This window comes from Canis lupus, chromosome 1 (assembly GCF_011100685.1).
Source record: "Canis lupus familiaris isolate Mischka breed German Shepherd chromosome 1, alternate assembly UU_Cfam_GSD_1.0, whole genome shotgun sequence".
Lineage (NCBI taxonomy): Eukaryota > Metazoa > Chordata > Mammalia > Carnivora > Canidae > Canis > Canis lupus.
The window spans coordinates 33,835,723-33,857,387 of NC_049222.1; positions in this window are offsets into that span (position 1 = coordinate 33,835,723).

Here is a 21,665-nt window from a genome sequence, read left to right on the forward strand (position 1 = left end):
AAGAGTAGTTTACTATCAAGTAGTAGAAAAGTTGTAAGTCAGATCATGTTAATCTGTAGGTGAGATATATCTAAAATGAACTTGGTATACTCCTGAACAGAATTGTATTTTTTTAATAATAAATTTATTTTTTATTGGTGTTCAATTTGCCAACATACAGAATAACACCCAGTGCTCATCCCGTCAAGTGCCCCCCTCACTGCCCATCACCCATTCACCCCCACCCCCACCCTCTTCACCCTCCACCACCCCCAGTTCATTTCCCAGAGTTAGGAGTCTTTATGTTATGTCTCCCTTTCTGATATTTCCCACCCATCTCTTCTCCCTTCCCTTCTATTCCCTATTTTTTAAACAAAAAAAAAAAAAGAAAAAGAAAAAGAAAAAGAAATCATATAGATGAAATTTTTTTAATGAAGTGCAAAGCTTTTCTTGGAAAATAGATATGATGGGTTCAGGCTGTGGTGGGCAAATGTAAAGGACAATCAAAGAATTCAACTTCTATTGCTCTGAAGTCTGCACAAGTTTCAGAATATAAACTCTCATCTTTTGATTTCTTTGTTCTAAATAAACAGGTATAACATAACTCTCTCTCATTCTTCATTTCCTTATGAGTAGATTTAAAAATCCAGTTACAAATTATTTTTCCTCTGGCAATGTGCTTAATTGATTTAATAATCCATGCATTCATTGATATCAGATTACATTATGTAGTGGTGATAAAAAATAACCAAAAATAAATGGGTTTTGACCGTAAGAAAAACTTTTGAACTGCTGAAAGACTTCTCTCTCTTTCTCTCTCCCTCTCTCCACCAGCCCCCAGTTAGTATCTGCATAGCTATTGTGTGTTTCTTAACACAGTGTCTGGGTCTCAAGAGTGTTTCAGAACAACAGGTCCCAATGTATGTATGCTTAATCAAGTAGCTGTTTGCAGTGTGAGACAGAACTATATAAGGGAATAAATAACAGAAACGCAGGTCACTTCAAAAACCAAAGACACCTTTAAAAAAAGAAAAATATATCAGGGGTTCTTAGTTTCAATAACATAAATATATGATAGGGGCACCTGAGTGGCTCAGTGGTTGAGCATCTGCCTTTGGCTCAGGTCATGATCCTGAGAACCTGGGATTGAGCTCCACATCGGACTCCCTACGGGGAGCCCGCTCTCCCTCTGCCTATGTCTCTGCCTCTCTTTCTGTGTGTCTCTCATGAAATAAAATAATAAATAAATAAATAAATAAATAAATAAATAAATAAATAAGTTAATCTTTTCAATAATTAAGCAAAACATCAAATGAAATTCCATATCTCAGTTAACCTCAACATTATACTTCATGTAGACATGGCCATCTCTATACATTAAATCTTTCTTTTATCCTTCCCACATTTCTAATATAAGCTTTAGGAAATTTTTTAGATAATTTACATTTTAAATATGTTTTATCTATTTTCATATTTTTACTTGCTAAGATCAATAAATATTAGTGATGCAGCAAAGTAGCTTATGTTGGAAAAGGTAAAAGTATAGCTGTGTCTCTATCTACTTCTCAAAGAAAATATATCCAACGTATTTGTATCTTAGTTTTCCAGACATTTCTACTTTAACAGGTTGCATTTTAGTTTCTTATAAAGCTGCAAAAAATAAAACTTTTCATGATACTAAAACACATGCAATATTATGCATACAACTTAGAAGTTCCTATGAGCAGAGATATGATCTATCTGAATGTCAAAATTGCTGTTTGCAAATCACACATCATTCTAAATTAATGCCATAGCTAGCTGCAAGATAAAAAATTTTAAAACACAAGTTTGAGATACATTTTAAACAAGGCATGATAATGGTGTTGGAAGCAATGCAATTTCACATTTGAGTCAAATAACATTTCTACAGCACACAGATGTAAGGACAAATTTCAACATAAGCTCACAAAGGACCCTCATAAAAGAATTCCAAACGTTTTTAAAATGTACCTGACTTTTTAGTTATGATTGCCAATAGTTTGTGTTTTTTGCTAGAAAATATAAATCTATTTTGGTCCAAATAAATCATTGGAAATCTATTTAAAAAAAATCAATGTTTTATATTATTAAAGAAACATATTTACTAAAGATATTACATGTTGTGGAAAACTATAATAGATAATAAGCAAATTATCTATAAAATAAATCTGTCACTGACTGAATTAGTAGTTACTTGCAGTGTCAAATTACCTTGTTTTATTTTCTCCTCTTCTGTTAATGTAAACTCAGAATAAAAAAAGACAGAAAAGGGCAAAAATTTAAATACTCCATTGATGAGTATACAGCATGAGTATATCCATAGAAAAATCATCCATACCAAAAAAAATATAGAATAATTTCTAGAAAAAAGTTCTCCTCACTCCCCCTCTCATTCATTAATGAACCTTGATAAAGTTAATCATCCTTCTAGATTTTGGTTTCTCTATTGTGGAAAACCATATAAATAGAGTTTATATTCAATTGTGACTTCTTTCCCTCCCAATTATGTTTGTGTTATCCATTCATATTGTTGTATGTACTAGAAGTTCATTCATTTTCATTTCTATGTAGTATTCCATTTTATAAAAATACCATATTTTATTAATCCATTATGTTGTTGATTAGCATTTGGGTTGTTTCTAATTTGAGGTTCTTATGAATAACAGTGCTAACAAGATTATCATTAATGCCATTTGCTGCAAATAACTTCACAAAAAATCAGAAAGAAAAAAAAAAAACACTAGTCAATTTAAAAACATGGGAAAAATCTTGAATAGTTACAAATAAGATTTCCAAATGCCCTAACCATGTGAAGAGGTATTTAAAATAAATAGCCATTAGGAAAATATCAATTAAACCACAACTAGATACCAAAACATTCTACAGAACGATAGAAGATAGAAAGTGATGATGAATATTGACAAGGATGATGAGCAACAAGAAGGATCACATATTGTTGGTGATTGTATAATGTAGTATAGCAGCTAACTTTGGGGGAAATTACTAATAGTATCTAATAAATCTCAACAAATGCACAATCTAAATCCCAGCAAGTTCACTCCAATGTAAATTCCCCAAAGAACTATGTTCAACAGGGGGATCTCTGGGTGGCTTAGCGGTTTAGCACCTGCCTTTAGCCCAGGGCATGATCCTGGAGTCCCGGGATCAAGTCCCACATCCGGCTCCCTGCATGGAGCCTGCTCATCTCTGCCTCTCTCTCTCTTTCTCTCTCTCTCTCCTCTATGTCTATCATGAATAAATAAATTAAAAATCTTTTTTAAAAAAAGAAGTATGTTCAACAAAAAACGTATAGAAATGTATTTATTTTACAACGATCTCATAATTTTATAAGATATTTCAGCTGGTTATAATACTTTAGATTGATATTTTTTTCAGTACATCATATATGACTTTATCTTCTGTCTCCATATTTTGAAAAGTCAAAAATTATTCACATTTTTAAATAATCCATATCTTTGCCTCCTAAGTTGTTATTTTAGTTTTTAATATTATCTCAACCCATGAAGACTTTTCTTCCCAGGCAATATCTCTTCAAATACTGCTTGACTCTTTTTCCCTTCTCCTCTGTTACTCTAAACTACATACATAGTAGAGACTTTCATGATGTCCCAGATATCTTATACTTACTTTATTCAACAATTCATGATTTCCTCTTCTCCTCATTTGGTTACACAAATATTCCTCACATTGTTTAGTAAACTTTCCATTTTTTTCCCTGAGCTTCAGTTTGGATATTTTAACAATCCTATATTCAGTTTACTAACCCTGTATTCTGTTGAGTCTAATCTATTTTTGTAAACAACTTGAGGAACTATATACATGTGTGTGTATACATACACATACATTAAATAAAATCATCCATTGTATGATTTATAAAAAATTTACAGAATTCTGTAATCATCAAAACAATCCACTTTTGGAACACACCCATCCCTTCAAAAGTTCCTTCATATTCCTTTTCAGAAAAGAAATACCTCTCTCAGTCAAGGCAACAACTGGTCTGCTCTCTGTATCTGTAAAGTTGCCATTTCTGGACATTTCATACAAATGTAATCATATAATATGTAGTCTTCTGTTATTATCTTCTTTCACTTAGCATAAAATTTTTTAGGTTCATCACCATTGTGCTATGTAACAGTGATTCATTCCTTGTTATTTCTTAAAATTATTATTTTGTATGGAGATAAACACATTATTTATCCTTTCACCAATTAATAAATATTTGAATTGTTTAAATTTCATTTAATTTTTTCAGGGAGACAGTGTGAGTGAGCGGAGGAGGAGCAGAGGAATAGGAAGACAAGAAAATCTTAAACAGGATCCACACCCAACATAGAGCCTGATGAGGGGCTCAATGTCAGGTCTTGGAGATCATGACCTGAACCATAATCAAGAGTTGGATGTTTAACTGACTGAGCCACCCAGTTATCCCTCCATTTCTTTTTTAATATTTCTTAGAAAAATACTGAGGAACACAATTTCTGGGGTTTATGTTAAATTCATTTTTAGCTTTTTAAGAAACTACCAAACTTTTTTAATGAAATGCCTGTACCATTTTACATTTACACCAGAAATGCATGAGAGTTCCAGGGTTTTGTTTTGTTTTTTTTGTTTTTTAATATTTTATTTGTTTATTCATGACAGATACAGAGAGAGAGAGAGAGCAACGCAGAGACACAGGCAGAGGGAGAAGCAGGCTCCATGCAGGGAGCCCAATGTGGGACTCGATCCCAGGTCCCCAGGATCACATCCTGGACTGAAGGCAGCACCAAACTGCTGAGCCATCAGGGCTGCCCTGAGAGTTCCAATTTTTATACATTTTTGTCAATCCTTGTTATTGTCTATCTCCTTGATATAAACCATCCTAATATATTGCACATAGTAGGGAATCATTAAATACTGGATAAATAATAAATAAATAAATATATGCATTAATAGATTCTTGAGGCAAGTGTAAGTTTGATAAGAAACTTTTATATTAAGATTTGTGTGGAATCAGAAAAGACCCTGAATAACCAGGGGAATTTTAAAAAAGAAAACCATAGCTGGGGGCATCACAATGCCAGATTTCAGGTTGTACTACACAGCTGTGGTCATCAAGACTGTGTGGTACTGGCACAAAAACAGACACATAGATCAATGGAACAGAATAGAGAATCCAGAAGTGGACCCTCAACTTTATGGTGAACTAATATTCAACAAAGGAGAAAAGACTATCCACTGGAAAAAAAGACAGTGGAGGAGGAGAACACAAGCAACACCCTTTTTGAACTTGGCCACAGTAACTTCTTGCAAGATACATCCACGAAGGCAAAAGAAACAAAAGCAAAAATGAACTACTGGGACTTCATCAAGATTAGAAGCTTTTCCACAGCAAAGGATACTGTCAACAAAACTAAAAGACAACCTACACAATGGGAGAAGATATTTGCAAATGACCTATCAGATAAAGGGCTAGTTTCCAAGATCTATAAAGAACTTCTTAAACTCAACAGCAAAGAAACAAACAATCCAATCATGAAATGGGCAAAAGACATGAAGAGAAATCTCACAGAGGAAGACATAGACATGGCCAACATGCACATGAGAAAATGCTCCGCATCACTGGCCATCAGGGGAATACAAATCAAAACCACAATGAGATACCACCTCACACCAGTGAGAATGGGGAAAATTAACAAGGCAGGAAACCACAAATGTTGGAGAGGATGCAGAGAAAGGGGAACCCTCCACTGTTGGTGGGAATGTGAACTGGTACAGCCACTCTGGAAAACTGTGTGGAGGTTCCTCAAAGAGTTAAAAATAGATCTGCCCTACGACCCAGCAATTGTACTGCTGGGGATTTACCCCAAAGATACAGATGCGATGAGACGCCGGGACACCTGCACCCCGAAGTTTATAGCAGCAATGTCCACAATAGCCAAACTGTGGAAGGAGCCTCGGTGTCCATCGAAAGATGAATGGATAAAGAAGATGTGGTTTATGAAGGACAAACATTATATGGTCTCATTCATTTGGGGAATATAAAAAATAGTGAAAGGAAATAAAGGGGAAAGGAGAAAAAATTAAGTGGGAAATATCAGAAAGGGAGACAGAACATGAAAGACTCCTAATTCTCGGAAACCAACAAGGGGTGGTGACTGGGTGACGGGCACTGAGGTGGGCACTTGAAGGGATGAGCACTGGGTGTTATTCTATATGTTGGCAAATTGAACACCAATAAAACATAATTTTTTTAAAAAAGAAAGAAACTTTTTTAAAAAATATTGCTTTTCTGTATGATTCTGCTTGTAAAAACCCTGAATATAATATGACAAGCTAGAAGAGCATAACAAGCACAACATAATATGATCAGGCAAGATTGTCCCAATAGTTCAAGGGTAATTAAACAATTAAATAATGTTCTTTAGCTAATCTGAGTGGTACCTGAATAATAACACACTCTCGGTTAAAAATTTGTGATAAACAAGACAGAACTTCAATTTAAAAATAGTTGTCGGGGATCCCTGGGTGGCTCAGCGGTTTAGCACCTGCCTTCGGCCCAGGACGTGATCCTGGAGACTCGGGATCGAGTCCCACATCGGGCTCCTTGCATGGAGCCTGCTTTTCCCTCTGCCTGTGTCTCTGCCTCTCTCTCTCTCTCTCTCTCTCTATCTCTCATAAATAAATAAATAAATAAATAAATAAATAAATAAATAAATAAATAAATAAAATCTTTTAAAAAATTAAAAAATAAAAATAGTTGTCACATTCTTATAGGCAGTGTCAAAAAAAGGAGATACAAGTTTTATCAAAGAAAAAATACTGTCATATTATGCATGTTCCTTAATCTTAAGTAAATATCTATTATTTTCTTAAACTCTTACATTCTAAACTTTCATTTAAACTTCAATTTTTTTAAAGATTTTATTTATTTACTCAGGAAAGACACAGAGAGAGAGAGAGAGAGAGAGGCAGAGACATAGGCAGAGGGAGAAGCAGGATCCATGCAGGGAGCCTGAGGTGGGACTCCATCCCTGGTCTCCAGGATCACACCCTGGACTGAAGGCAGCGCTAAACAGCTGAGCCACCTGGGATGCCCTAAACTTCAATTTTAAAGTAGACTTCCTGTACAACAATTATTTAATTCTGCTTGTATCACATTTGATAAATTTTAAACAGCTATAATTTATGCAACAAAAGTTACTAGGCCACACTCAATCACTTGGACCACACAGTCTTGCTATGACAATATTTTTCACAAGTACATTTTGAAATGAATATGTGAATATACTATAATCAACATTTTAGCAAAGCCTGGGATGTTCATATACAATCATGTCAGGGATCTGCAAGACTAGCCTCAGACTTGATGATTCACTAGAAGGACTTATGGGACACAAACTATTATACACATGGTTATGGTTTATTTGCAGTAAAAGGATACAGATTAAAATCAGCAAAGTGAAAAGATATGTGAAGATGTGAAAAGATGCCCAAGAGAAGCCAGGCATACTCCTCTAGGTGTCCTCTCCCAGTGGAATCAAAACAGGGCCACACTAATTCTCTCAGCACAGTTGTATGATTACATATGCAAAGTCTTCTAACCAGGAGCCTTGATGTCTAGGTGTTTTACTGGGGTTCAGTCATGTAGGCATGCAGCACCCACATGTCTGATCTCAGCTACTCAGTGTCCAGGCATCCTACCTCAGAGAAAGAAAAGCAGGCATTCACCATAAATCATAATGCTAGAATAAACTTTTCTAGTCCAACTGATACAATATAGCCAACGGCTGCAGGCATATAAAAACCCTCTTATCATGCAGAATATTACAAGGGGACAGATGTTATCATCAAGAAACTAGCTAAGGAACAGTTCAGAAAACAGATCTCTCCTTAGAATGCGTAGCATGTGAGTAATTAAATTCTGCTCAGTTAACCCATTCTTGTCAAATAAACTACACAAATGTTTTTTTTTTCTGACTACAAATTATCACTAATTTTTATGGTACTACAAAATGAAATGTTTCTTCCCTTTAAATTATTCAACTTTCATGGGAATCACCAAATTTTGTGTTAAATATCACTACTTACTACATGCTACTTAGTAAAATATCAAAACAAGGATTTTAGCAATATTCAATGTTAAGTTCATGCTATTTTTATTAGAGATTCTACTGGGTTTAAATAAGCACAAATGTTAATCATGGAACAAACAACCTTTCCTTCTTTCTGAGCTTCTTCAAAATCCTATGACATGAAAAAAGCATGAAAAATAACAAAAGTTATGAAAATTCCTTAACTACTTACTAGAAACTAAAAATAACCATCATAAACATCCTTTCACAGATATATTCCAAATATACAGTTTAGGAAAAAAAGATGTCCCTTTGTTTTCCATCTTCACTAAAACTTCATGGCATTTATTATTTATTTATTTATTTATTATTTTTTAATAATAAATTTATTATTTATTGGTGTTCAATTTGCCAACATACAGAATAACACCCAGTGCTCATCCCATCAAGTGTCTCCCTTAGTGCCCGTCACCTCTTCACCCCCACCCCTCCCCTTCCACCACCCCTAGTTCATTTCCCAGAGTTAGGAGTCTTTATGTTCTGTCTCCCTTTCTGATATTTCCCACACATTTCTTCTCCCTTCCCGTATATTCCCTTTCATATTATTTATATTCCCCAAATGAATGAGAACATACAATGTTTGTCCTTCTCCGATTGACTTACTTCACTCAGCATAATACCCTCCAGTTCCATCCACGTTGAAGCAATTGGTGGGTATTTGTCGTTTCTAATGGCTGAGTAATATTCCATTGTATACATAAACCACATCTTTTTTTTTTTTTTTTTCTGGTGACCCCGAGATTCTGTTTTTTTTTTTTTTAATTATTATTTTTTTTTATTGGTGTTCAATTTACTAACATACAGAATAACACCCAGTGCCCGTCACCCATTCACTCCCACCCCCCGCCCTCCTCCCCTTCTACCACCCCTAGTTCGTTTCCCAGAGTTAGCAGTCTTTACGTTCTGTCTCCCTTTCTGATATTTCCCACACATTTCTTCTCCCTTCCCTTATTTTCCCTTTCACTATTATTTATATTCCCCAAATGAATGAGAACATATAATGTTTGTCCTTCTCCGACTGACTTACTTCACTCAGCATAATACCCTCCAGTTCCATCCACGTTGAAGCAAATGGTGGGTATTTGTCATTTCTAATAGCTGAGTAATATTCCATTGTATACATAAACCACATCTTCTTTATCCATTCATCTTTCGTTGGACACCGAGGCTCCTTCCACAGTTTGGCTATCGTGGCCATTGCTGCTAGAAACATCGGGGTGCAGGTGTCCTAGCGTTTCATTGCATTTGTATCTTTGGGGTAAATCCCCAACAGTGCAATTGCTGGGTCGTAGGGCAGGTATATTTTTAACTGTTTGAGGAACCTCCACACAGTTTTCCAGAGTGGCTGCACCAGTTCACATTCCCACCAACAGTGTAAGAGGGTTCCCTTTTCTCCGCATCCTCTCCAACATTTGTGGTTTCCTGCCTTGTTAATTTTCCCCATTCTCACTGGTGTGAGGTGGTATCTCATTGTAGTTTTGATTTGTATTTCCCTGATGGCAAGTGATGCAGAGCATTTTCTCATATGCATGTTGGCCATGTCTATGTCTTCCTCTGTGAGATTTCTGTTTATGTCTTTTGCCCATTTCATGATTGGATTGTTTGTTTCTTTGGTGTTGAGTTTAATAAGTTCTTTATAGATCTTGGAAACTAGCCCTTTATCTGATATGTCATTTGCAAATATCTTCTCCCATTCTGTAGGTTGTCTTTGAGTTTTGTTGACTGTATCCTTTGCTGTGCAAAAGCTTCTTATCTTGATGAAGTCCCAATAGTTCATTTTTGCTTTTGTTTCTTTTGCCTTCGTGGATGTATCTTGCAAGAAGTTACTATGGCCGAGTTCAAAAAGGGTGTTGCCTGTGTTCTTCTCTAGGATTTTGATGGAATCTTGTCTCACATTTAGATCTTTCATCCATTTTGAGTTTATCTTTGTGTATGGTGAAAGAGAGTGGTCTAGTTTCATTCTTCTGCATGTGGATGTCCAATTTTCCCAGCACCATTTATTGAAGAGACTGTCTTTCTTCCAATGGATAGTCTTTCCTCCTTTATCGAATATTAGTTGCCCATAAAGTTCAGGGTCCACTTCTGGATTCTCTATTCTGTTCCACTGATCTATGTGTCTGTTTTTGTGCCAGTACCACACTGTCTTGATGACCACAGCTTTGTAGTACAACCTGAAATCTGGCATTGTGATGCCCCCAGATAAGGTTTTCTTTTTTAAAATTCCCCTGGCTATTCGGGGTCTTTTCTGATTCCACACAAATCTTAAAATAATTTGTTCTAACTCTCTGAAGAAAGTCCATGGTATTTTGATAGGGATTGCATTAAACGTGTATATTGCCCTGGGTAACATTGACATTTTCACAATATTAATTCTGCCAATCCATGAGCATGGAATATTTTTCCATCTCTTTGTGTCTTCCTCAATTTCTTTCAGAAGTGTTCTATAGTTTTTAAGGTATAGATCCTTTACATCTTTGGTGAGGTTTATTCCTAGGTATCTTATGCTTTTGGGTGCAATTGTAAATGGGATTGACTCCTTAATTTCTCTTTCTTCAGTCTCATTGTTAGTGTATAGAAATGCCACTGACTTCTGGGCATTGATTTTGTATCCTGCCACGCTACCGAATTGCTGTATGAGTTCTAGCAATCTTGGGGTGGAGACTTTTGGGTTTTCTATGTAGAGTATCATGTCATCGGCGAAGAGGGAGAGTTTGACTTCTTCTTTGCCAATTTGAATGCCTTTAATGTCTTTTTGTTGTCTGATTGCTGAGGCTAGGACTTCCAGTACTATGTTGAATAGCAGTGGTGAGAGTGGACATCCCTGTCTTGTTCCTGATCTTAGGGGAAAGGCTCCCAGTGCTTCCCCATTGAGAATGATATTTGCTGTGGGCTTTTCATAGATGGCTTTTAAGATGTCGAGGAATGTTCCCTCTATCCCTACACTCTGAAGAGTTTTGATCAGGAATGGATGCTGTATTTTGTCAAATGCTTTCTCTGCATCCAATGAGAGGATCATATGGTTCTTGGTTTTTCTCTTGCTGATATGATGAATCACATTGATTGTTTTACGGGTGTTGAACCAGCCTTGTGTCCCAGGGATAAATCCTACTTGGTCATGGTGAATAATTTTCTTAATGTACTGTTGGATCCTATTGGCCAGTATCTTGTTGAGAATTTTTGCATCCATGTTCATCAGGGATATTGGTCTGTAATTCTCCTTTTTGGCGGGGTCTTTGTCTGGCTTTGGAATTAAGGTGATGCTGGCTTCATAGAACGAATTTGGAAGTACTCCATCTCTTTCTATCTTTCCAAACAGCTTTAGGAGAATAGGTATGATTTCTTCTTTAAACGTTTGATAAAATTCTCCTGGGAAGCCATCTGGCCCTGGACTCTTGTGTCTTGGGAGGTTTTTGATGACTGCTTCAATTTCCTCCCTGGTTATTGGCCTGTTCAGGTTTTCTATTTCTTCCTGTTCCAGTTTTGGTAGTTTGTGGCTTTCCAGGAATGCGTCCATTTCTTCTAGATTGCCTAATTTATTGGCGTATAGCTGTTCATAATATGTTTTTAAAATCGTTTGTATTTCCTTGGTGTTGGTAGTGATCTCTCCTTTCTCATTCATGATTTTATTAATTTGAGTCTTCTCTCTCTTCTTTTTAATAAGGCTGGCTAATGGTTTATCTATCTTATTAATTCTTTCAAAGAACCAACTCCTGGTTCTGTTGATCTGTTCCACAGTTCTTCTGGTCTCGATTTCATTGAGTTCTGCTCGAATCTTTATTAGCTCCCTTCTTCTCTTGGGTGTAGGATCTATTTGCTGTTTTTTCTCTAGCTCCTTTATGTGTAAGGTTAGCTTTTGTATTTGAGTTCTTTCCAGTTTTTGAATGGATGCTTGTATTGCGATGTATTTCCCCCTTAGGACTGCTTTTGCTGCATCCCAAAGATTTTGAACGGTTGTATCTTCATTCTCATTAGTTTCCATGAATCTTTTTAATTCTTCCTTAATTTCCTGGTTGACCCTTTTATCTTTTAGCAGGATGGTCCTTAACCTCCATGTGTTTGAGGTCCTTCCAAACTTCTTGTTGTGATTTAGTTCTAATTTCAAGGCATTATAGTCCGAGAATATGCAGGGGACAATCCCAATGTTTTGGTATCGGTTCAGACCCGATTTGTGACCCAATATGTGGTCTATTCTGGAGAAAGTTCCATGTGCGCTTGAGAAGAATGTGTATTCAGTTGAGTTTGGATGTAAAGTTCTGTAGATATCTGTGAAATCCATCTGGTCCAGTGTATCATTTAAAGCTCTCGTTTCTTTGGAGATGTTGTGCTTAGAAGACCTATCGAGTATAGAAAGAGCTAGATTGAAGTCACCAAGTATAAGTGTATTATTATCTAAGTATTTCTTCACTTTGGTTAATAATTGATTTATATATTTGGCAGCTCCCACATTCGGAGCATATATATTGAGGATTGTTAAGTCCTCTTGTTGAATAGATCCTTTAAGTATGATATAGTGTCCCTCTTCATCTCTCACTACAGTCTTTGGGGTAAATTTTAGTTTATCTGATATAAGGATGGCTACCCCTGCTTTCTTTTGAGGACCATTCGAATGGTAAATGGTTCTCCAACCTTTTATTTTCAGGCTGTAGGTGTCCTTCTGTCTAAAATGAGTCTCTTGTAGACAGCAAATAGATGGGTCCTGCTTTTTTATCCAGTCTGAAACCCTGCGCCTTTTGATGGGGTCATTAAGCCCGTTCACATTCAGAGTTACTATTGAGAGATATGAGTTTAGTGTCATCATGATATCTATTCAGTCTTTGTTTTTGTGGACTGTTCCACTGAACTTCTTCTTAAAGGGGAATTTTAAGAGGCCCCCTTAAAATTTCTTGCAGAGCTGGTTTGGAGGTCACATATTCTTTTAGTTGCTGCCTGTCTTGGAAGCTCTTTATCTCTCCTTCCATTTTGAATGAGAGCCTTGCTGGATAAAGTATTCTTGGTTGCATGTTCTTCTCATTTAGGACCCTGAATATATCCTGCCAGCCCTTTCTGGCCTGCCAGGTCTCTGTGGAGAGGTCTGCTGTTACCCTAATACTCCTCCCCATAAAAGTCAGGGATTTCTTGTCTCTTGCTGCTTTAAGGATCTTCTCTTTATCTTTGGAATTTGCAAGCTTCACAATTAAATGTCGAGGTGTTGAACGGTTTTTATTGATTTTAGGGGGGGATCTCTCTATTTCCTGGATCTGAATGCCTGTTTCCCTTCCCAGATTAGGAAAGTTTTCAGCTAGAATTTGTTCAAATACATATTCTGGCCCTCTGTCCCTTTCGGCGCCCTCGGGAACCCCAATTAAACGTAGGTTTTTCTTCCTCAGGCTGTCGTTTATTTCCCTTAATCTATCTTCATGGTCTTTTAATTGTTTGTCTCTTTTTTCCTCAGTTTCCCTCTTTGCTATCAACTTGTCTTCTAGGTCACTCACTCGTTCTTCCACCTCGTTAACCCTCGTCGTTAGGACTTCTAGTTTGGATTGCATCTCATTCAATTGATTTTTAATTTCTGCCTGATTAGCTCTAAATTCTGCAGTCATGAAGTCTCTTGAGTCCTTTATACTTTTTTCTAGAGCCACCAGTAGCTGTATAATAGTGCTTCTGAATTGGCTTTCTGACATTGAATTGTAATCCAGATTTTGTAACTCTGTGGGAGAGAGGACTGTTTCTGATTCTTTCTTTTGAGGTGAGGTTTTCCTTCTAGTCATTTTGCTCAGTGCAGAGTGGCCAAAAGCAAGTTGTATTGGGAAAAAGAGAAAAAGAGAGGAGAGAAAGAAGGAAAGAAAAGAAAAGAGAAAGAGAAAAAAAAAAGGGAAGAAAAAGAAAAAAAAAACGAAAAAAAAAAAAAAAGAAGAAAAAGAGAAAGAAAAAGAAAGGAGAAAAAAAGGGGGTGGGGGAAGGAAACAAATCAAAAAGCAAAACAAAACAAAAACAAAAACAAAAACAAACAAAAAAAAGAACCACCGGGGAGTATCTTCTGATTCTGTGTACTTTAAGTCCCTTGGCTTCTCCTGGAAGTTGTCCGTCTAGCTGGTGTTCTGGGGGAGGGGCCTGTTGTGCTGATTCTCAGGTGTTAGCAGTTGGGGGAGCTGCTGTGCCCCTGCCTGGTGCAGGGCTCGGTGGGGGTTGTTTGCCCCGTGAGGCCGCAGGAGGAACAGCCCCAGTGGCGGGGCAGCTCTGGAGCCCTGGATTCAGCTCCGGCAGGAACTCCGTCTGCAGGGCCTGGAGGCTCCGGGCGGGGCCGCTGATCTGCTCAGGTGGGGCAGGAGCGTCCTTGCTGTCCTGGGCCCTCCCGGCCTCTGCCTGTCCCGGGGGAGGCGGGATCCTGGGCTGTGTCCCGGCGCCCTGTGCTCCGGAGCCTGCGCTGTTGGATTCGCGCTCCCGGGGCCGCGCAGCCACCTCCGCGGAGTCGCCGCCCGAGCCCCGCCGAGCTGCTCCTGGAACCGCGCAGCCCCCTCCGCACGGAGCCTCTTCCTCTGCCCGAGCCCCTCCGAGCTGCTCCCGGGGCCGCGCAGCCCCCTCCGCGGAGCCACCGCCCGAGCCCCTCCAGCTGCTCCGGGTCCCGCCGGGTCCCGCCGTGCGCTGCAACCCTTAGGGAGCTCGGCGCACTCTCCATAAACCACATCTTCTTTATCCATTCATCTTTCGATGGACACCGAGGCTCCTTCCACAGTTTGGCTATTGTGGACATTGCTGCTCGAAACATCGGGGTGCAGGTGTCCCGGCGATTCAATTTATTCCCCTACTGAAGGACAGTTTCATTGCTTTCAAGTTTGAATAATTATGACTAATGCTTCTATAAGCTTCCACATGCAGTTTTTTGTGTGGATATGAGTTTTCAATTCTGTTGGGTGTATAAATACCTGGGAACACAATTGCTGGATCATATATTAAGAATATGTTTATTTTTTAAGATTTTATTTATTTATTTGAAAAAGAGAGCAAGAGAACACAAGCAAGGGGAGCAGGAGAGGAAGAGGGAAAAACAGGCTCCCCACTGAGCAAGGAGCCCAATACAGGGCTCAATCCCAAGACCCTGGGATGGTGACCTGAGTCAAAGGAAGATGCTTAACCAACCGAGCCACCCAGGTGCCCCATGTTTACTTTTATAAGAAACTTCCCAACTGCCTTTGAATGTGCCTGCAACATTTTTGATTCCCACTAGCAATGAATGAGTGTTCTTGTTACTCCTCATCCCTCATTGCATTTGATATATCAATGTTCCAGATTTTGATAACTTTAATACATGTGTAGTGATATCTTATTGTTGTTTTAATTAACCTTTTTTAAGGTTTTATTTATTTATTTGAGACAGAGAGAGCATAATAGGGAGGAGGGCCAGAAGGAGAGGGAGAAGCAGATACTCTGCTGAGCAAGAAGTGTGATGTGGGGCTTGATCTCAAGACCCTGAGATCATGACCTGAGCCGAAGCCAGATGCTTTAGCGTCTGAGCCACTCAGGTGCCCCTTAATTTGTATTCCTAACAATATATGATGTTGAGCATGTTTGCATATGCTTATTTGCCATCTGTATATCTTCTCTGGTGAAGTGGTTATTAATTCTTTTGCCATTTGTTTAAAAATTTTTTTAATTTGCATATAGTTGACAATGTTATATTATTTTCAGATGTACAACAAAATGACTCAATTTTGAGCTATTTTAATCGTTATTCAATTTCTTATTGGTTTTAGCATTTTTGTATATTTTAAATAATAGTTTTTAAAAGATTTTATTTCTATGTTGAGAGAGAGAAAGAGAGCATGAACAGGGTGGAGGAGGTGGAGAGGCAGAATGAGAGGGAGAAGTAGACCTCCCAACTGAGCAGGGAGCCTGATATGGGGCTGAATTCCAGGACCCTGGAATCATGACCAGAGCCAAAGGTAGTCACTTAACCAAATGAGCCACCCAGGCACCCTGAATAACAGTGTTTTATCAGACATGTCTTTTGTAATCTGAATCTGTAGAATCTCTTTTCATTGCTGTGAATGTTCTAAGCTATAGGTACTTTTTAATACCATAAAATTGGATGAAAAATAAGTCTTTTAAATATTGGAAAGGAATAAATAATCATTATAATCCACAATGTATACAAGAGTCTACATAAAAACACAAGATACTAGTTGAACAACTATTTGGTCTTATGAGATATTTCAACTTATAAAACCACTAATTTTCTTATTAATCAGTACTAAAAGAAAAATGCAAAAAGAAAAAGAAAAACAGTAAGACTGTAGGAGGAGATACAGAGAAAGATGATTACAAAGGCAATAAAACAATCTTTTTTTAAAATGTCCAAGCTCACAATGAGTAATAATTCATAATAAAGAATATATTAGAAAGGAGAGTAATGAAATTATATGCCAAATTAATGCTAAACTATTTAATGTAATAAGTTTGTTTATTTTTCACATTTTAAAAAATTTCAAATATTTCAAATAAGTCATTTGAAAGAAACTAACTTTTTATCTGGAAGGAAGTATGTACAAAGAGGAATAAAGACACATTTTTTAAAAACTAGTGGATCCTAATTTACCAAGCTATGAAGGCTAATGAAAGGTATAAGTCATCAAAAGGAGTGAGCCTGCAAAATGCTAAACCAAATAAGGAAAAGCAGTCTTATTTATCAGATGTCAAAATATCCTACTAACAATGCTAAATAAACCATATGATTTATTGCTAGAATATGAATACAGAAAAAAATGTAATAGAATAAGGTAACCATATTAAAACTAAGAGGTATATATGTATATACCCATGTGTGCACACACACACAAACACACACACAGAGTTAGTACATAATAAGTGTTGTGTTTCAAATAACAAAAAAGTGATGTGCCACTCAAAAACTGTCCTTGGGAAAATAGTCATATATATGAAGAATTCAGTTAAATCTCTAATTAGTATCACACAAAAATATATTTCAGTTAGTTAAGGATGAAAATATAAAACAAAAAATTGTAAAGGTACAAAAAGGCATCAAAGGAAGAAGATATAGTATAAAAACATAATAAAAAAGTAATAATATGAAGTTAGACACAATGCTCTAAAAATATATGAACTCAAAAATTAAAATGAAAAGATGCATTCAATCACATAAAAATCTATGTGTCAAAGACACAATAAAAACTTAAAAGATAAACAGAGCAGCCCGGGTGGCTCAGTGGTTTAGTGCCACCTTCGGCCCAGGGCGTGATCCTAGAGACCCGGAATCGAGTCCCACGTCAGGCTCCCTGCATGGAGCCTGCTTCTCCCTCTGCCTGTGTCTCTGCCTCTCTGTCTCTCTCTCTCTCTCTCTCTCTCTGTGTCTTTCTCACAAATAAATAAATAAAATCTTTAAAAAATAAAGTCAGTAAAAAATAAAAAATAAAAAAAATAAAAAAAAAATAAAGTCAGTAACAAAATTTAATAGAAGACAATTTTGGCAGGGGAACTAAGTAGATAATTAGAAGAAGAAAAATGCAAATAGCCAAAATAACATATAGGAACACATTTGGCTTCACTACTAACAAGAAAATGCAAGTTAAAGCCATAATAAGATAACATCTTACTTCTATTACATTGGTGATAATTATACAAAATACTGCCATATCTTCTGTTAGCAAGTATGTGGTAAAATTATTGTGGGGTTTTTTAGGTAAGCTCCACACCTAGCAGGGTGCCCAATTCAGGGCCTGAACTCCTGACCCCAAGATCAAGACCCAGTCTGAAATCAGGAGTCAGATGTTAAACTGATTGAGCCAGGTGTCCCAAAATCATTGTTTTTATACATTAATCTTGAGGGAATAAATTAATACAGTTATTTGGAGGGGAAATTAGTTGTTCTCAACAATTAAAAAGATACATAAACAATTAGATTTCAGGAGGATGAATAGCCCTCATGCTTCCTTTTCTTTCTTGCTAAAAAAATTATTGATATCAAAAGAGGGAGATGTTTTTAAAAGAAATAAATTCATGAAGACACTAAAAATGATAGAAGATACATCAGCAAATCAAATATTATGAGCTTCACATGGAAAAAACAATTGCTGGAACAAAATTCATTGTTAACTCCAAGATCAGGGGCAAGAATCATGCATGTAAAGAAAAAAGGCTGAAGCAGGGAAGGAGCCCCCACAGAGTACCAGAGTAACTGGCAGCCAAAGTAATCTGACTGGTGAGCTGGTTATAGAATCAGCGTGGAATTTATCCCTCTTTGATCCCCAACACAAACATTTACTATTCCCAGTATTGCACTTCCACTATTGGCATTCCTCCTCCAGTTAAAAATCAGAAAATAACCTCTAAAGAAAGGAAGCCAACTGCTAGGAGTGAGGGAGTGGAAGCTAGATCTCTCAGAGCCAAGCTGATGTCCTGTTCAAGCTTGACATTTGGGGCTGAAAGCCCATCATCTCTGATTTCTTGCATTTTGCTCAAATGAAGTATAATCTGTCTGGTAAGCATGCACACAGAGAAAAAACTCTTCGTTCAAAAATGAATCTGATAAATGTATAGGAAATAATTTCCTAATGTCTTAGTTAATTAAGCAAGTCTATAATTTAAAATTATGATCAGACATCACCAGGCAATTGAGGGAAATCAACAGTAAAAGTATAAATGGTAAATGTAAACAATAGAAAAATTGTCCTAAGAATAAACCTAAATAAGTTACTGGAAAGATGGAAACAACAAGAATAATAGAAATCTAATTAGAATTCTCAGAAAGATTTTACAATATTGTAATATTTTATTTAGATACATCAAGGGGAAATTAAAAAAAATATACAAAGGAGGCAACAGAGGAGAAGAAAGGCTCAAATTATTTCTGTAATTCTCCTGTCGTTCCTGTAGAGCACTCTGTCAAGGTTGTTTTCCACCACACTAATGTCAGGCTTGGCCTTCTTTTGTGAATTACTTTGGACAACAGAATGTGAGCAGAACTCACGTATACCACATTTAAGAAGAAATTTTAATAGATATTGCATGAACTCACCATTGTTACTGCCATGAAAACAGCAGGTCCCAGAGAACTGGCTCTATCTTCATTGTGTCTCCCAAAGGGAAGAAAAAAGGTAGAGCAGAACTATAGCCACCATGTAACAGCAGTCAAAAACAGACCACAGTCGTAAGCCACGAAGATTCTAGAGTTACTTGTTACTACAGTATCATATAAGGAAAGTTTGCCAACATAAATATTTAAATTTAGATTGAGAGAAAAAGCCAAGCAAACAACCCAGAAAATAGGATGGAAAAAAAAAAAGAAAAATAAAAGAAAAGGAGAGATGAAGAGATAAAAAGTCCAAGAGTCATGGAAGATCAATTTAGAAAGTCAGTGTCACTTAACTGGGCAACCAGAGTGAGGTAGCAAAGAAAGTAAAGGGATGGAAAAGTGATCACATAAATGACATTTCTAAGGCTGGAAAAAGGCACAAGTTTTCAGATAATAAAAATCAAAAGCAACAAGTGAGATTTTTTTAAGTATTCGTCTTCATAAAATTTCAAGGAAAAAATGAGGAGCATAAAATCCTACAAAGAAAATCAATAATTACAAAGTAAAAAACTAAGATTGAAAACAACCTTAAGTATTAGATGGCTAGAAGATACTGAACTTCAAGTTTTGGAGGAAAACTATTTTTAACTCAGAATTCCATGCCAAAACAATGAAATCTGGAGAAATAACACAGAAAAAAAAAAGAATAAGACATAGAAATACTATAGAGAGTGGACCAAAATCTGAGTATGTAATAAAAGAATTCAGAGTGTGAGAATTAGGAAGCAGGTCTAGAAATGATCCATTGAATGCCAAAGCATTTAACAAATAGGGTGGCTAAATATCAAAAACTATTAATGATATGAGGAAAATATGTTTTCTTTCACTTGCCCTTCTTTCAAGAAGAAAAGGAAAGACAATTAGAAGTACTAAGAAGGGATGGCTGGGTGGCTCAGTGGTTGAGCATCTGCCTTCTGCTCAGGGCTTAATCCTGGAGTCCCAAGATCAAGTCCCACATCGGGCTCCCTGCATAGCGCTTGCTTCTCCTTCTGCCTATGTTTCTGCCTCTCTCTGTGTGTCTGTCATGAATAAATAAATAAAATCTTTAAAGGAATAAAAAGTACTAGAGAAAGCCATTGTGCAAGTAAATCATGACCTCAATATAAATACTGAAATTGTATAGTTTGAAAAAAGTATTGGAAAAAAGAAAGAATCTATTCATTTTGATACTGAAAACGTAGCTCTGGTACGGGATTTAGTTACCTGCTTATATTTTATTCTCCATGAATCCATTCAAAGTACCTCAAAGTAATAACACTTACTGAAACTTAAATTATAATTGTTCCTTGTCTTTATAATTTTACTTTTAAGGTAATGAAATAATTCAGATGAATTAAAATTAAAAAATAATTATACAAAATCTATATCCACTATTTAATTTAAGAAACATTTCTGGGGATCCCTGGGTGGCGCAGTGGTTTGGCGCCTGCCTTTGGCCCAGGGCGTGATCCTGGAGACCCGGGATCGAATCCCACGTCGGGCTCCCGGTGTATGGAGCCTGCTTCTCCCTCTGCCTGTGTCTCTGCCTCTCTCTCTCTCTCTCTGTGACTATCATAAATAAATAAAAATTAAAAAAAAAAAAAAAAAAAAGAAACATTTCTGGTAGAATTTAGGCCTCCTATGTACAAGTCTTCCCAAGCTTCTTCCTCTTTGCTACATTCTCAGGAAGAATGAATGCCATTATTTAGTGTTTAGAATTTTTGCATGCTTCTATAATAATAATTATAATTATTACAAATATATAATTCTTTAAACAATATTCGAAAGGTTAAGCAGATTTTAAACTTAATATAAATTATTCCATACTATAATATCAATGTAGAAAGTATTTTGCATTCCATATTGTTTTGAGAGTTATATATATTGATATTTTTTAAAGACTTTATTTATATATTCATGAGAGACAAGGAGAGAGAGAGGCAGAGACACAGGCTGAGGGAGAAGCAGGCTCCACAGAGGGAGCCCAATATGAATAATGCCCTGAGCCCAAGGCAGATGCTTAACTGCTGAGCCGCCTAGGCATCTCCATTTTTCGGGTTATTTGCTTTTCAATGAATCAGGCTTTAATTTACCTCCTACTGACAACTCCCAAGTGGGTTTTTCAGAATTTTTAAAGTGGACTACTAGAGCCTGACGTGGGACTCGATCCCGGGTCTCAGGATCATGCCCTGGGCTGAAGGCAGCACTAAACCTCTGAGCCACCCAGGCTGCCTTATATTGATATTTATAAATTAGATTCATCCCTTTTAATAGGTACATAGTGTGTGTGATATTAAAAGACCAAAAAGTATCTGTTTTCCTATTAAGAATTATTATATTTCCAAATTTTAGTGACAGTAGAATGAACATTCATGATTATGATTCTTTGTGCACATGTGTAAATATAGGCAAATGCACCTGCCTCATTTTATAGCAACTATTTTGTCACATAACATCTACTCTTTCTTAAAAATATTCATAGA